The sequence below is a fragment of the Rhagoletis pomonella genome, unplaced genomic scaffold (assembly GCF_013731165.1).
Source record: "Rhagoletis pomonella isolate Grant_MI unplaced genomic scaffold, Rhpom_1.0 Rhpom_scaffold_00011, whole genome shotgun sequence".
Lineage (NCBI taxonomy): Eukaryota > Metazoa > Arthropoda > Insecta > Diptera > Tephritidae > Rhagoletis > Rhagoletis pomonella.
In genome coordinates, this window is record NW_023458565.1 from 25,326,073 (window position 1) to 25,343,722 (window position 17,650).

Here is a 17,650-nt window from a genome sequence, read left to right on the forward strand (position 1 = left end):
TGTCCGTCCGTCCGTCTGTGCACACGATAACTCGAGTAAAAATTGAGATATCTTAACGAAACTTCGTACATGCACTTCTATTGGGCGTGGGACGGATGGTATTGAAAATGGGCGAAATCGGACAATAACCACGCCTACCTCCCATATAACGGTAATTTTCAGAAATACGAAAACTGCGATATTTTAGTAACTACTGAAGATAATTCACTCAAAATTGACATTTACAATAATTTTTAGACGAGAAATAAGAATATTAAAATTTTTTGAAAAATGGGCGTAGCCACGCCCACTTATAGTTACATGTGTATATTTTGGAAACCGCTGCACCAATTTCTTCCAAACTTGGCACAGTTGTTGACCTTGGTACAGCATACCAAATGGCTGAAAATTTTTAAAATCGGACAATAACCACGCCCACATCCCATATAACGGTAATTTCGAGAAATACGAAATCCTCGATAAATCAGTAAATATTAAACCTAATTTATTCAAAATTGACGGTTGCAACAATTCTTTATCAGGAAATACGCTTATGATAAAATTTTGGAAAATGGGCGTGGCACCGCCCAATTATGATCACATTTATGTATATCGGTAACAGTTCTAGCAATTTGTACCAAACTCGATATGATTATTGTGCTTGCCACATAAAAGCAAACCGTTGAAAATTATTGAAATCGGACTAAAATTACGGCCGCTTTCATATAACGGTAAATTTCAGAAATGCTTGAAATTTCAATATTTCGAAATTTAAGGATGCTAGTTTACTTAATATTTATACACCCGCTTATCATGTAGCGGTAGCTTTCGGAAAGGTGGAAAACATATATTTAATACTTGCGCCGGGTATTTAATGTTCGGCTCCGCCCGAACTTAGACTTTCTTACTTGTTATTATTAAAATAGGTATTTAAGTATTAGGGAATAAAGTAAGGCCAACAATTTTTAAACAATGGTTTCTTAAAATGTTAGTCAAATCAATATTCAGCGGATGTGTAGGTAGACGATTTTCGATACGATACGATTGATATCGATATTTTTGCCACTCGATACCGATACTTTTTACTCGATAGTTTTCAAACGATATTTTTTGGAATCGAGTACCAGAATCCTTGTACCGTATCGAATCGCAAAGGTACATTACAAAGTGAATGTGATGAATAATATATTGTACTCTATATTAAAAATAATTGTCTTTTATTAAATTCTTCTTGATATGCTTAAGGAGAAGTACATATGGGCATTTCCAATCTGGTATGGCGTGACAAAATATTAAAAAATTAAATGAAAACGTCAAGATTTTAAAACTCTGGGAATTGGTCAACACTATTTGTATTAATATTTGAGCTATTTAAGGCCAAGTTCCAAAATGTAAAAATCTTTCCTGCTTTTTTTTTATCAGCCGAAATATCTGATATTACGCTATTAAAATCTCCATTGATTGTGTTTGTGAATTTTGTTTTATATTAATTTTTAACAAAAAGAATCAAATTGATTTCTTAGATACTTAAAAAATTTGAATTTCATACAAATTCGTTACTCGGAAATAAATATCGAATATCGATATTTCGAGATAGAAAATATCAACGTATTTCTCCATGATTTTCTGGAAAAAATATCGATATTTTGATATTAATTAGGATGCTTCACAAGAAAAGTTGCGGTTTTTCCACGGGCATTATAAAATCTATAACATCTTAAGACCCCTGTAAAAATATTTGGGAGAAATATTAAGATTTTCGTCTTGAAAAAAATCTCTCTTCTAAAAATGGATCCTTTTAAAAATAAAATTTTCTTTTTAAGAAAAATTATCTCAGACGATAGAAGAGTTTATGCTTAAAATTTCCGTTGATTTTTAGATTTTTTTGTAGAGGGTGTTGCGCACTGCAAACTCGAAAATTTTCTGCAAATAAAGTTTTTTAAATTTTGAAGAAAATTTTTTGAAATTGTGTGAACTTTATAAAAAGGGTGAAACTGTGATTCATATGGTATATATTATAGAATAAACTATATTTTCACAAACAATTAATGCAAAAAATCGGTCATGAAAATAATAGTGGATATTATATTAGAACAAGGTGTACACTTACATTTGACGCTGACTGTATATCCAAAAAATAGCTGAGAGTATACATCTTTTGGTTATTCGTTCTCATTACACGAAAAAACTTTGTATCTATTTGTTTTATTAGATTAACTTATCATTAGAAGACTTTAAATAAAAAATTTGTCACAACGTAAAAACAATTTCATTTTTTTTTTGCTGGCAATATCAATTGCAAAAGGTATGGGAGCGATAACACAAAAATAAATTCAGCAAAGATAAAAAAACAAGCTATGTAGCAAAATATGAATTTAATTTATTTATGTGTTGGGAGAACACTAAAAACTAAAATTGTAATAAATAATGCGGTAATTTTGTAATTGTGCCAAAGTGGAAACTATCATACAAGCATTAATTTCCACTCAACTTGGTAGCTTGTTGATTGGCGAACACACGAGCCCACCGCATAAACCCCTCTCGCCGCACATAAACAACAAACAATCAGTGCTGTCGTCATCAATTACAAACATACTACGTACTGTGTATGTATTCTCATATGCTTGTCAATGCCGGCAAAAATACAAATACGAATCAACGTACGCACTTCAGCCGATTACAGTTCATTTGCCATTGAAATTTGTTATTCACTTTTCTTTCATTAAGGAAAGAATAACTTCTGAATATAGATAAAATTAACTAACTGCCACGCCCTACACCCAATTGGGCGGAAATACTAAATATGCTCCAATTTCCATGAAACGTATACATACATATATGTGTTCAAAGAGAACTCAAATGTAAAATATGATCCACTTAAAAAATCGACCGACTTGCCATTTTGTGCGTGCGGTATAGTTATGACAAGCACTATACATATATATTAAGGTAACGATTGTAATAAGACGCGAGTATGCAACTACGATAATACTCCTTTTATTTCTTTTTATTTGGCGCTGTAACCGCCTGGGCGCGTTTGGTTGAGTTCAACAAAGCACGCCAGTCGTTTATCTGCTGTGCCAACTGGCGCCCACTAGAAAAACCAAGTCCTTCTCCACTTAGTCTTTCCATCGCGGTGGGGACCTCCCTCTTCCTCTGCTACCACCAGCAGGTTCCAAATTGAATACTTTCAGAGCTGGAAGCTACAGGCCTGCAAAATTAAAATAATTGTTTTTTGTCATCTTACATGTGGTATTCTATTTGGCCTATACACTTTCGAACAATTCGATTCCCGACCATAAAACTACTAAAGATGTGTGCTTTTATGACAATTACTTTGAATACAGTTGGCGCCTTAAACAAAGAAGAACTATTTGCTTTTGCAAATTAATTTTAAATACCACTTGGAATATGAAATGAAAGAAAAATTTGTCTATGCAAATTAATATCAAAATTCATGCGTAAATTTTCCAGGAACCTAATAAGTTGTATAAATTGAATTTGTGGACAAAAATTCGAAGAGCAAATATTGAATCGCACAGCAGTGCTGATAATGAAGTTGGCGTTATTGGCCTACTTGTGTCACGTTGCAGTCGGCCCACGTTTATATAATTGTGCATATACACAAACACTACATACATATAAGCACATAAGTGTGTATGAATTTGGAAGCAGTAAACCAAATTCGCATTCAAGCAAATCCAAAATGCAAACAATACAAAAAAGTAAATACAGGCGTGTATGATAATAAAGTTACTTAGATATAGAAATATTACCAGCATTTTTTGCCAGACAATAAGAAAGCAACAAAAAAAAAAATAATAATAATGAAAAAAGAAATCGAAAGCTTCTGATAGGCATATAAGCATGCACATACATTTGTATGTATGTATTTGTTTGCATGTACCCTGCAAAAATGGCGACTACCCCATGCATGCATGTAAAGAGTACTCCCTAAGGGTCAAGGAGTACACCAAAATTAACCATAATGCATATAAAAAAAGGGGTCAAATTAACATTGCGATGGCCTAGGCTAGGACTATATACTCCAGCTCTGCATTATATCAGAGTAGCATAAATCTACTCAAACAAATTAACAATGTCATTGTTTATATATTTTTTCGTTTTGTACAGGCTTTTTTCTACACTTTACAGATGCTTTTTCATTGTTCGGATATAGAAAAAAAATTGTTTATTATTATTTATTATTTTATTGTGCCTCTGATCAGATTCGAACCATCACCTTCTAGAAGTTAGCAAATAACAGCGAGAATTTCTGAACACTCAGCTACAGCCGGTCCGTAATTTTGCCTTCAAATGTTCAACTGGAAAAAATTTTCTTCGTCATTTGACTTTGTTCTTCGCTTCACAGATGCTTTTTCGTGATTAATAAAAACCAAAAATAAAAATGAAAAATTGCATGTTGCCTCTGACGGCATTCGAACCCGTATATGCTGCTTGCATCTCTACACATTTAGCTACAGCCAGACATACAAATGTGCTTTCATATGTTCAACTTTAATTACATTTCGTTAAAGCACGAGCAGTGATCGGGTAACTATAAGTTGGTGCAGAGACACGAGTTGGTCCGCTACAGCATGACAGAGGAGCACTTTGTAAGTACTCTAATATACCACAAATAAACTACATGGTCCAATGATTTTTGTGGGGTAAGAATGTTACTTTTAATTAACCTATTGTTGGGGAGAGTAATCAAGCTGATATTTGCAAGCATATTATTGGGCTGTTAGCAAGTAGCGCCAGATTACTTGTGTATGAATAAATATGTGCATGGAGCGTTCCATGCCAAAACGGACGGGGTTCACACTTCATGTGCTTGATTTGTTTCAAATTTTTAGGGTTGATGCATAAACATAAATAATAACTAAATATGAAATTTGAGCTTGATTAATACATTTGTAAAAACAGCACAAAAACAAAAACCAATCGATTTAATATCTCGAGAACGGGGCGAGGAAAAAATTTGAAAAAAATCAAAAATACACACATAAAAATTCTCTATGGAAAGATATATTTTTTCAATTTTTTTTTCTTGAAAAATTTTTCACATACAAATTTTTGATAAAAAAAAATTAATTTTTGAAAATATGCCATCTCAAAAAAAATTAAAATTAAAAAAAAAAATTCCGATGGTAGCTCTGAGTATTGCGCAATATTTAAGTATAGTATTATGGGTTGCACTCTACAATAATTTGAATTATGCATTTTTTTTACTCCGAAGTTGTGTAAAATGAGTACATTACAAATTTACAAATTTTTAAAATATTTTTTAGAATTTTTTTGAGTATGCAGTTTTTTAGCACATTAAATTTTAGCATAAGAAAGTGCAAGTTTTAAACGATTGCAAAACTGGCGTTAATTTTTTAAATTTTTTATATATTTGAATATATTTAAATATGAGTTTCAAAGGATTTAGTTTGAAATCTAGTTAACTGTTTATTTACGTAATACGCGAGGGCACTTTATGTGTGGAAGTCCTCAGATCTTGACCTGCAGATGTGAAATAACGTTTTATTTTTTGAAGTATGACCTTTTATTTTATAGGTACAGGGTGATTTGAAATTAGAGAAACCAAACAATGCAAATCTCTTCTTCACTCCGAAACGGCTAGACGGATTTAGACGAAGTTTGGCGCACGGATTGCTTGTAACTTGAAAAAAATTGTAATTTTTTTTTTTGATTTTGGAGAAGATTGCCACCTGTTTAAAATGTTAAATTTAATTCTGCCGTTGTAGTGCCATGCGGGTTCACTCGTAATATAGTAATACGGTTAATATGGAAGAAGAAGTTTTAGAAATTTTTAACACAGCGAAATTTAAATTCTGATCTAAAATACTGATTCGCTGGCTCTGTACAAAATTCGTATACCCACTGCATTCTGTCTGAAGAGTCACTTTAGGATTGATTGCATTGCTTGCTCAAGCTTATTCCGATTAAGCATAATATCTCCCTCATGAAAAATCGCCGTTTTATATCTTCCAGGAGCCGTAGTAAAAATTCTTGGCTAAAATTTTTGTAGAACATTTTAACCCAACTTCCAAATTTTTAAAAATAAGCGTCAAAAAGACCCAATGGGGTGGTAGACTAAAGAGAGACTAAAATATTCTACTATGTATGTCTATATATGTACGCTTATGAAAACAAGAATTTTTAATAAGTCGCCACTTAATAATTGTTTGAGCAGAAAGTAAAACCTTTAGCTGACTGTAAAAAAAAATTTGTAGTTTAAGCGTTTCCTCAGCTTTCATTTGTTAAGCATAATGCAGGGCTAAGGAGGAGGTAAGTACATATATAAAAAACAGTTAACTGAAAGATGAAAGTACATCTGCGTGAGCGTGAATATTGGCATGCCTGTCTTGTGGTTAAAAAAAAATTTCATGAATTTACAAATGCATTTGTTTTAGAACTCCAAAACTTAAAACTTCTACAATATTATTCATACTATTTTTTGCAAAAATATTTACTTGCACAAATAATATTTTCTCTTTGTTTAGTCCAGATAAGAGCACTAAACTTAAATAGCTTTCATATGCAAATCAAGTGACTAACAAGAAATTCAGTTATCTGAATGCTGCAAATACTTGAGAGTGTCAAGATTTCACTACAATAACAAAATTAACCTACCTTAAATTGCAAGCAACTGTATCTTTTTGAGCATGCCACTTATTTCGCCAATGAAGATTTATAATGTTTTCATATAGCCATAAGTGATCTCTCTTGTATTCAAAGTCGCCAACGAAACATATGGCGCCAAACTAAGATCGAGTTATGTGTGCTATTATTCACTATCTTTAATATTTAAGTGTATTCGTAAAAATTTTAAGAAAAACAGCATTTAATTAACACTTCCTCTGAAATTCAGTTGCATAATAAGACGAGCTTGTTGATACGTAAATATGTATGTATATAAAATTACATTCAAATACCGAATCTTTTGTTGACTTTCAAGAATTTCGACGCTACTCATTCGTGAACTTCTGTAAAATGTGTTTGCATACTAGGGTGGTCCAAAAACAGTTAAGTTGGAATTGTAATGCTCTGACCCCTTAGGATTGTTCTCTATCGCAAAAAGTATACCCCTATTTTTTTTTTTTTTTTTGAAATCAAAAAATATTTAGAGGTCGTTCAAAGCGTTCAGAGTTTTCCAGGTATTTTTATATGGGAAAAAACAACTTTTCGAAGAAATGGTATAGAATTCTTGAAAATAAATAGTTTTCGATCGGAAAACTCTTGTTCTCTTCAGGAGACTTTCAATAATAACACTCAATTATTTTAATGGCGCACCTATAAATTATAGTTGCGATGAAAAAATGGTTAAATAAATAATTGGGTATTATTATTGGGAATCTCCTCTAAGTAAACAGAGTTTTCCGAAAAATATTGATTTTTATTTGATTTCTATACCATATCTACGAAAAGTAGTTTTTCCCCATATAAAATACATTTAAAACTTTGGGCGCATTGAGCGAATTCTAAATATTTTTTGATTTCAAAATAAAAAATAGAGCTATATTTTTTTCAGTGTAGAACAATCCTACAGGGTGAGAGCAAAATAATTGCAACTTTACTTTTTCACATGCATTTATGGACCACCCTATTGCATATACATTAGGGCGGGTCAATTTTTTTTTCGACATCGTTCCTAGCAGATTCGGATTCTACATAAAATTCTAAGAAAAAAAGCCCTTTAGACCATAGCTCTAGAATCAATTTCGAGCCTGCGCAATTTTAAAAGAAATTATTTTTAATTAATACTAAGTCCATAATCAGATTAATATTTACTAAAGTGTTAGGAATGTTTTTTTTTGTAATAAAGAGTTGTGCTCGGGAGTTTTGTGATACGAAAAATTAATTTCTGATATCTATTTTTTATTTAAAGAACCACAAGATGGCGGAAGTATCCAAAGTACCGCTGATACAGTACAGGTAGCAGTTTAAAATGGGGAACTGGGTAAACTTAATAAAGAAAACATATTCTCTGGTTAAATTAATAAGCCTGCCCGGATAACACAAAATTCTAAGCTTGATAAACATTTGGTGTTATACAAGTTTTATAAAGCACTACTTGTATTTAGGAAAAATGCCAAAAAAAATTATAAAATTTATTGATTGATTGATAGAAATAGAGAGGGAGTTATGGCTATAACAATAGAAACTAGAGAAAAGATACCTCGTGTTGAAAGCAAAAAGGATCTAAAACCAAACAAAAAAATATAAATACATTGTTAATCAATATTAGGCTTCCACGACAGCCGTCGTTGATCGCCCACCTAGTTACCTGGTTCAGGTACCCTGAGCCAGAACAAAAATGGTGTCTAGAAATCGTCCCTTAACCAAAACTTCCACATCATCTACATAGGCGATCACCCGACAGCCCACTTTATCCAGTTTCTCTAGAAGGTCTTTTACAACCGCAATCCAGAGCAGGGGAGAGAGAACACCACCTTGTGGAGTGCTCTAAATGACTCTGCATTGAGTGCAGGCGCGTCCCGACTCCGCCGCGACAGTTCTATTCGCGGTAGTGAGCTGTAGATAAGCCTTATTAGGTTGGTTTCGACCCCCTGATTATGAATATTTATATCGACTGTTGCCTCTGGTGTGACATTGTTGAAGGCCCCCTCGATATCGAGAAGGCCCCTACTGCATAATCTTTATGCGTGAAAAGTTCCTATGACCACTTTACCAATGTATGCAGGGCGATATTCACCAACCGCTTCTTGCAATAAGCATACTGAGCTCTTGAAAGACAGTCACAAGCAATCGCGATTCTTATGCAGAGGTCTATTAGTCTCTCTATAGTTTTTAGCAAAAACAAAGAGGGACTGATTGACCTAAAATACTTAGGGGAAACATGTGCGCCTTTTCCGCCCTTCGGGCTGAACTGCAAGCCTTCGAGATGTACCCGGTCCTCACGCAGTTCGCATAAATGGGATCCAACCAATCGCACGACACCTTCAGAGTCCTTCGCTGCTGTGCAGGTATGATGCCATCGGTCCGCGGCGACTTTAATGGTTTCAACGACCAGACCATGTGACGATCGTCCAGAAGATCGGAGAATTACAGGACCTGGGAGAAGATTCTGAAACCAGTTAGCGACAATTTTCGAATCACTATCGCACTTTTAGACGCAAAAACATTTATATCATGCGTCAAAAGGTGCGATAGCGATCCGAAAATTGTCGCTAACTGGTTACAAAACCTTCCTCCTGAAGTACAAAATATCGCAAATAAGTACATTTGACTGTACTTCGAAGTACAAAGTACAAGAGCGAAAAAAGAAGTACTGTACTTCCGAAAGAAGTACGGTTGGCCACATTAAGTATGAACTATGTTTTTATAAAAAATTATCGGAAATAAAGTAAAAATTTGGCATATATGTAATGCGAAAATTTACTGCGCCAAAACTTTTGTTCGACACTGTACATATAAAAAAATACATACAGTAACTTCTCCCGTTACAATAGTAAAAAATATGTAATTTGCTTTGTAGTGCAATCTTGCGGTTCTTTCAATAAAAAATAGATATCAGAAATTAATTTTTCATATCAATAAACTCCCAAGCACAGGTTTGTATTAAAAAAAATATATCCGTAACACTTTATTAAATATTAATCTGCATATTTTATCAATTCGTCGGAATATGTTTTTATGTATGTTACCGCGTAACTTTGGACTACGTTATCCGTTTTCTATAATTCTTTTTGAAAGGAAAGGTGGTTCCTCAGAGGTAGTCTCCTACTAATTGAGTGTAGATCCGATAATTGGGCCACGAAGAAAATAATGGTACAATTAAATTTGTATATAAGAATTGAAGTCGGTTTTGTTTTTTTGTTTAAATTTTACTCCAGTGTTCACAGCTTCTATAAAAGATTCATAGGCCATATTTTTTTGTTAGTTCAATGTGGAACATTTGTGTGAACTGCTTCGGCTAATACTTCGGCTTTTGTTCTCTTTTTATATCGAGGCTAAGTGCATTGTTCGATGGGGTGATATCATTGCCAACCATGATAGTACTTTGTTTGCCATCAATAAACACTAACTTGACGGAGTTACAGTATTCCACATTGATGCGAGCCTCAAAAGCTTTGAATAATATTTGCGAGTATGGCTTTTAGTTTTTACCGCTCAGGTAGGTGGCAGGCCTATAGAAAATATTTCTTAATCAATAATTTTTCAAATACTTTTCGTTCGACACCTATATTATAATACATACATACTTTATCTTATTAACTTAATTGAATTAAATTTTCGAAATTGGGGGCAACTCGACTCAAAAATATTTTCAGTAGTAAGCCTTCTTAAACCTATTTAATTTGATACCCATATTGCAATATTTAATTTATCTTATCAATTTCATTTAATTCAATTTTGAAACAGGTGGCAACCCCCCTCAAAAATATTTTCGCCTGTAAGCCTTCATAACCTCTTTCTTTTGACACCCATATTGCAATATCTAATTTATGTAATTAATTTACTTATATTGAAACTTTTAAACAGGCGGCAACTCTCTATTTTTTCTGGTTTTAACCATCCGGATATTATAAAAAACAAACCGAAAAAATAAAAATATTAAAATCGGTCAAGCTGTTTTCGAGTCTTAGCGAGGCTAACGGACAGCAATTCATATTTATATATAAGATATCTTCTTTTAAAAATGCGCAGGCTCGAAATTAACTTTAGAGCTATGGTCTGGAGGAATTTTTTTCTTAGAATTTTATGAAGAATCCGAATATGCTAGGAACAATGTCGAAAAAAATCGATCCATACAAATTGACCCGCCCTAATATACATATATATATATGTAAGTATAAGCTCTGAGTAAGCGTATGCGGCGATTGTACTAAAGACATTTATTTATCTTGATTGCAAATAATGACACTCGCTCGCTTCCTCACTACTGGACTCAAGCGCGCGTTTTCTCACCAAGCGCCAATTTCATTCAGTATTCACAACAGTTTTTTGATGTCGCTTAGATCCCAAAAGATTTGTGCCGCGTTATTCATCGAACCCCGTAGGACATACATTAAGTTGACATATTTTTTTTCAAGACATTTATCTTTACGGTTCAAAGGTTTCGAGCGCATAGTTAAAATTTTACCAATGTCCGTTTCCAAATTATCAAAAACCTTCTGTGCAATTTCCAATTTTTCATCTACGTATTATGTGGGTAATGAACTTCTGCCATCGGCCCACTAGCCAATGAGCTGCCTCGGCTACGACTACGACAGCGAGCGTGGCAGCGTTTCCAATTTCGCAATCTGTGCTTTCGTCATTTATGCCAAAACTGAATAAAGTCATGCAGTCGACTGACTGACAAGCGTTGATTGATCTAAAATGTGCCGCATTGTTGAATTGAGTAATAAAACTATACGCCGGCATACAGTGCAAATGTACATTAGGGCAAGACAATTTTAAAATCATGAAAATGAAATGATTTTAATACTATATTTGAGTCTAGGCCCACTAATCTTCTTAAGACAGTGTCACACGAAAAATAATTTGTTAAAATTTTTCTATAGAAGTTCGTTGTATTGTACCAATCATGTGACTAAAAAAATTCCGTTCCAATTTTTAATTTTGTACCAATATCCCAATATAACAAATGTATCAATTTGTAGCAAGATACCAGGGGTGGGCAAGGCCGAGGCCGAAAAGAGACACATGTAAATTCTAAATGCTACAAAGAGCCACAAAAAAACAAAACAACAAAAACAAAAATTTTATTTTTAAATAAAATTATTATTAGAAATGAAAAACATTAATTTTACTATTATTCTAACGTACCTAAAATAGATAGTAAAGAAAACTCAAAAGATTTTTTTTGCCAAATTTTGATGAATTGTTTTTAGTTTTTAATATTTACAATGTTTTACAAGCAAATTTTTTTTGAAATTTTTTTTTATAAGAATATAATTCATGCTTTACAAAAACTATATAAATCATGCTTTAAAACATTGTGCAGAATTAGAAAAATTCAACAAACTTGTATTTAAATTTTGAGCTTTTTAAGCAGAATTTTTAAAATTTTTTTGGGTGTGCAGGCTTATTAAACTGTAGTAAAATATGTAATTGTAATTTTTGAGCGCCTAAAAAATTGCATGCCTTTTTATATTTTTTTTGTCTGTTGTCGGCGTTTTGCACTTTTTTCTATATAAACATGAATTTCTTGTGGAAGACTATGTGCAAGACCGTTTGCGAAAAAAAAATCAACGCCAGTTTTACTTAATTTCGCTATTTAGATGAAAAAAAACGCAAAAGCCGCAAAAGACAAATTCAAGTTTTGCAAATGTTCCATCATATCGATAAAGAACATTAAGTCAGAAAGCCAATTTTCATTCTCCAATTGCGGGTAGTGTTCCGATCTCAATTTGCGTATGTGTATACAAAAAGAATAAAATAAACAAAAAAAAAAAAAACACAATGGAAAATAATGTCCAGTAAAGAAGTATGTATTTTAAAAATTAAAAAGAGCCAAAATGTTCTAAGCGAAGAGAAAGTACAAATTATTTTGAAGGCAAAGCTTCATACATTACCTCAATAAATTTTACACGCTACAATACATTTTTATAAGTAAACAATTTTTGTCTCATTCGAATCGACCTGCTCTGATGTATATGCATATCTTTACTTAATTTTTCTCCATCATTATCGCCGCGGGTATATATGTATGTATGTAAGTAGCGCAGGCATGCCATAGATTGACTAGTGTCTGTAGAGGCGTTTATTAATCCCTAAAGAGATGACAATTGTCCAGTTAAAACCGACTTGATAAGATCAAATGAATTTTTCAATGAAATCTGTGAAAGCTTTCATAAACGAATAAGAATGTAAGTAGGTAGGCCAAGTCAATTGGACTGCAATGAGCTGTGATGGTTCTTTATGATATACTATGCAGTTACAGTTGCATGACTATACTCAATCCCGACTCCTCAGCCATGCACTGTGGGCAACGTAAGCAACCCCTTTGGTAGATGCAGTTGGAAATTTCAGCCATAAGCTCGGAACATGGTCGGTAGTAACATCCATAAGCTACTTGGGTATAACCCGATCAAAGAACGAAAAACCAAATTGTTCATATCCAAGGAGCTAATATCGATACCATATGGTAGCTCTGTTCGTTTACGTCCGCTAAGCTTGAAATAAGATTAAAAGGTTAAATTAATAAAACTCGAAAATTTATGAGTGCCTGCTGCAATTAGGTTCACCAGGCAGTCAGAAAGGTGGCCATGTCGGAATTAGCGTTTTCTGTGTAACATCCGCTAGGCCAGCGCTGCGACAAAGAGAATGCTCTATCGATTTCAACTTCTCCTTTATTTATATACTAGCAAATATCAGGCATGCCTTACTGCGCCTTTAAAGTATTTTTGTGTAGTTACTCCCTCCCAAACTCCAAAACTCTTACGGCCTCATTTATAAAAAGTAAAATACTAAGGTTTTAAGAGCTTTATGATAAAATTTTGATTTATGAAGCATTCTTTATTTTGTATAAATGTGTGTGTTAGTTATTATATTTTCGAAGGAATTTAGAAAGTAGTTAATATATAGAACTTCTCCTGGAAATTTAATTTATAATCTTATAACTCCAGTCTACATATTGCGCGCTTTCTTGAAAGGTATATTAGTGCAATATTTATCTTATCAATTTAACTGAATTAAATTTTTCAATTAGGTGGCTACTCGCATCAAAAATATTTTCGTCAATAAACATTTCTAAGCCTCTTTAGTGTGATGCCATATTGCAATATTTAGTTTGCCTTATCAATGGAATTGAATTAAAATTTTCAAACAGGTGGCAACCTTTCACAAGAATATTTTCGGCTTTCTTAAATCTTTTGCTTTTGACAGCCATCCTGCAATATTTATTTTATCTTATTAATTTATTTAAACTGCAACTTTGAAACAGGTGGTAACTCTAACCACTTTTTAAGTTAGACCTCTGGCAATACATCGGTGGAAACTCCATTCAATTTCATGCATTAGTGTTTGAGTGATGCGCGTACAAACATACAGACAGACAGACAAAAACTTTAAAATTTTTTGATTTGGTTTCTGTGGCCCACATATTAATTTTTTTCTAATATCTATATTTTGAATAGATATGGATTTAATGGCATATAATTTTTGAAAAGGGTTTAACCCGTTATATCCCTGCGTATGTGTATTTCTGTCCTTTACTAAAAAAAGGACACAGAAATATTCTCCACAGTTAACATAAAAATGCTGAACACATCGTACGTCGACATGTGTCGTACAGTGTAAAGTGCAAACCGCTAATAATTATATATATACATATGGCTATATGGATACTGTCGTCATGCAAATGTCAATACTTAAGTGGCGTTAATTTAGTAGGTAGCTTGGCATAAAAAATTTCCTGCCCCTAGTAATAAATTATCATCGTATGCGCGCAAATATGTTTTCATAAATTGTGCGTTTTTTTTATCGCAAGATAATATTATTGTAGTTATCAAAGTACATAGTTATTAGATATGTAACAAGTTCAATGACCATCGAAATCAAAGTGATGCAATAATAGACGTCTTTTCAGAAAGGTATAATCAAAATAATTATTTTTCATAAAAATTTAATATACAAAAACGAATAAGGTGATTAAATTTATTAAACAATTGAAAAATAAAACAGCCAGTATGAGCGTCAATTTCGTAAGAGATGTAATCAATCATCAAAAACGACATTGCGGCAAATTCTTAGCTAAAATTTTATTAACAAATAATTGCACAGAACAATTAGCTGAGATCAGAGATTCGAAATAACAAATTGCCTGCATCGAAATTAGCCATTTTCACACAAAAAGTACAAAAAGCTGAAACAGCTGCTTTTTTCGAATAAAAGTTCGTGTCTAATTGTATTCACTTACTGCGTTCTTCCGGACACACTGCAATTTTATAAAATGCGCGCTTTTTTTGTGAATTAATGCAACAAAAAATTATTTCGACTTTATTATGCAATTACATATGTATTTGTTATGCCATTTATTAAAAGGCTTAATATGACACCAATGTCAAGTGTGACAAATGAAAGAACTTAAGCTTTGGACAAATACATATAGCTCATATAAGTGCACATATGTACATATGTATCCACACACTTCCACACGTACCGCTGTTACTGCTGTTAAACGTCACGCGCGTCGTCGTCTAATTCAAAATTTAGCTATTATCTGCAACAGCTGACAGATAAATTTATTTATTACGCTTTTATTAAATGAACTATATGCACTATTTATACATATTTAATGGAATTTCCTCAATTATAAAGCAGGTACTTGAACGCCCGAAGCACCTGTGCCAATATGTGTGCTATGTATGATAAGAATAACGAACGAACCGCACGAGCGTAGCGCAAAACCGCAACTGATAAGCCACGGCCGGACTGATCGTTATGGATCCCCAAAAAACTATGACAAACTCAAAATGTAATGGAGCGATATCGAAACAGACTAGTTAGTAAATAGTAGTCATGAGATTGCAGAGAGACTGACAATGGTGAGCGTAAATTTTTACATACGTACATATATTTGCCGGCCCGAGTTACAGCAATACTTTGCGAGATAGGTACATTGTTATGCCGGTTTATCGCATGCGATAAAAATGTGTTTTTTATGAATGAAATGAATGGCCACTCACATTTTTTTTTTGAGTACAGTGCCCTCCGGTTAAATGTTTTTTGGCTTAAATAATTTTTACGCTTATTTTAACCAAACGTTTAGTTTGACGCTAACAAAGGATTTTGCTGAGTTTTGGAGATTTACAAAAAATTTAAAATGGAAGCGCAAACTTTATACTTTCACCATACTCTACTCTTTCCCTGCCGTTCCACAGGGGGATTCCGCATTTCTGCAATTACGGGCATTACAACCAAGAGAACCCTAGTTAACGGTCGCCAGTCCAGGAGTGGCGGCTCAACTGGCAGTAGTTTCGGCTACGAGGTCTGAGTAGAGACTTAATGTCGATAACACGGGGAACAGAAGCCCCCAAAGTATACTATATTTACTCTGGCCTATTCTTGGGTACGGCCACTCGGGGATTATTCGTGGTGGCTGCGGTTTAACACTCAAATGCGGGTAGTACTGGCCTTGGTTGGTTTGATGTGGAAATGCATTCCAACCGGGTGCCGGACCCACAGTAGGGCAGTGGCTTTAGATAGGATTCGATCCCTTCAATTGGTACCGAAATGATTGCATTTCGTGACGCTGATGAACGCATCAATTTGATCCGCTGGACTTTTGACCGCTGTGGGGTTAGGCCGTCATCGGCAGGTACCCACGTAAAACACCGACACACGTTGTTTCACTCCCTCAAAGGCATTTCGGTTAAGTGGAATGACGGGCCCAACGGGTCATTGGCTACAAGTCGGGAGCTGAGTGGAAGCTGAACTAATAGTAGCTTAGGTTACAAGGTCAGACCAGATACTTAATTCTAGTACCACGGGCAGCAGAAGCCCTTGAGTGTCTCCTCCAATCTGCTCATTGTGATATGCCCTTCCGAGGAGTATCGTTGGGTCAGCTCGATGTGGAGTTGCGTCGCAACCGGGTGCCGGACCCAGAGTACGATAAAGACTTTAGATAGGTATCGGGCCCAACGAAGGTGTCGCCCCAACCTACACATTATCACCCGCGTGCTTGCATTTCGAGGCTCTGATTGATATACTACCTTTATCCGCTGTACTTCGGAGCACCGTGGGGTTGAGCCCACCCATGGCAAGTACCCACGAGACTCTGTTTCACTTCCATGTCGATGTTCTAAAATAATGGTGCCTGATTCGAAGGTAATTTTCACCGGATCACCATCTTCCATACGCAGAAAGTACTTAATAAGGCGCAATCACTCTACTTTTATGCGCTTAACTACAAAAGTTCAGTTAGAAAAAGCTGGTATAATTTGTCATTATATCTTCTTCTCGTCGCCCATGCCATAGATCTTGAGCATAATAGTTCTCACAAAAGCCGCCAAAGGATTCTTATCTTTGCTCGCCATCGTCCATGTTTCCGCGCTAGACAAAAGGACGGACATGGTGAGAGATTTGCAAAACTAGATGACGTGGCCAATCAGTGGCTTGCCCAGTTTTTCAATAATTCACCCATGTCCTTATACAAAACGAGTATTATAAGGCTAACCGAAAGACTGCAAAAAGTTAGCGAACAAAGTGGAAAATATACATTGAATGATCCATGAGGGTTTTATTCATAAATTAATTTGAAAAACATACAAAAATAGTCACGAATTTTTACTCTTAGGTTCGATTTTCCAGTGTCTGGATCAAAGCTGAGCATCATATAAACTAGAAATATTAAAGTGCCTTTGAAGGCATTAAGAAATCGATTCCAAGACACCCATCGTTTTTGAACCTTTTCACTCAAAATATTTTATGGCCATTTAAGGATTTACATTAGGATGATCCTTAAATGTAGGAAGCAAAATTTTTACATCAGATTTCCTAAGCCTCAACCCCTATGTCGATGCTACTATGCTCGAAGATATTACATATAAATTTTGGTCCCGATTGGAGACGGTTAAGGCGTGTCGCATAAGGGAAAATTTCAGACTCCGCAATAGACTCAAAAAATTAAAACTTATTTTTTTTTCATCTAACAGCCAAAAAAGATACTACTTTAGTCGAAGTTATCACA

General features: G+C 34.2%; 1 protein-coding gene across 2 annotated transcripts in view; it reads right to left on the bottom strand.

Annotated features, from left to right (window-relative positions):
* LOC118746897 overlaps positions 1 to 15,386 on the bottom strand; it is a 185,217-nt gene extending 169,831 nt beyond the window's left edge. The window contains exon 1 of one of the 2 annotated variants that reach the window (XM_036480874.1): positions 15,122 to 15,386. The gene's annotated coding sequence lies outside the window, so the exon portion shown is untranslated. Of the gene's footprint in view, positions 1 to 14,878 lie in introns of both variants that reach the window. The other variant, XM_036480873.1, reaches the window with a different exon arrangement.
* Between the last annotated feature and the right edge of the window lie 2,264 nt (positions 15,387 to 17,650).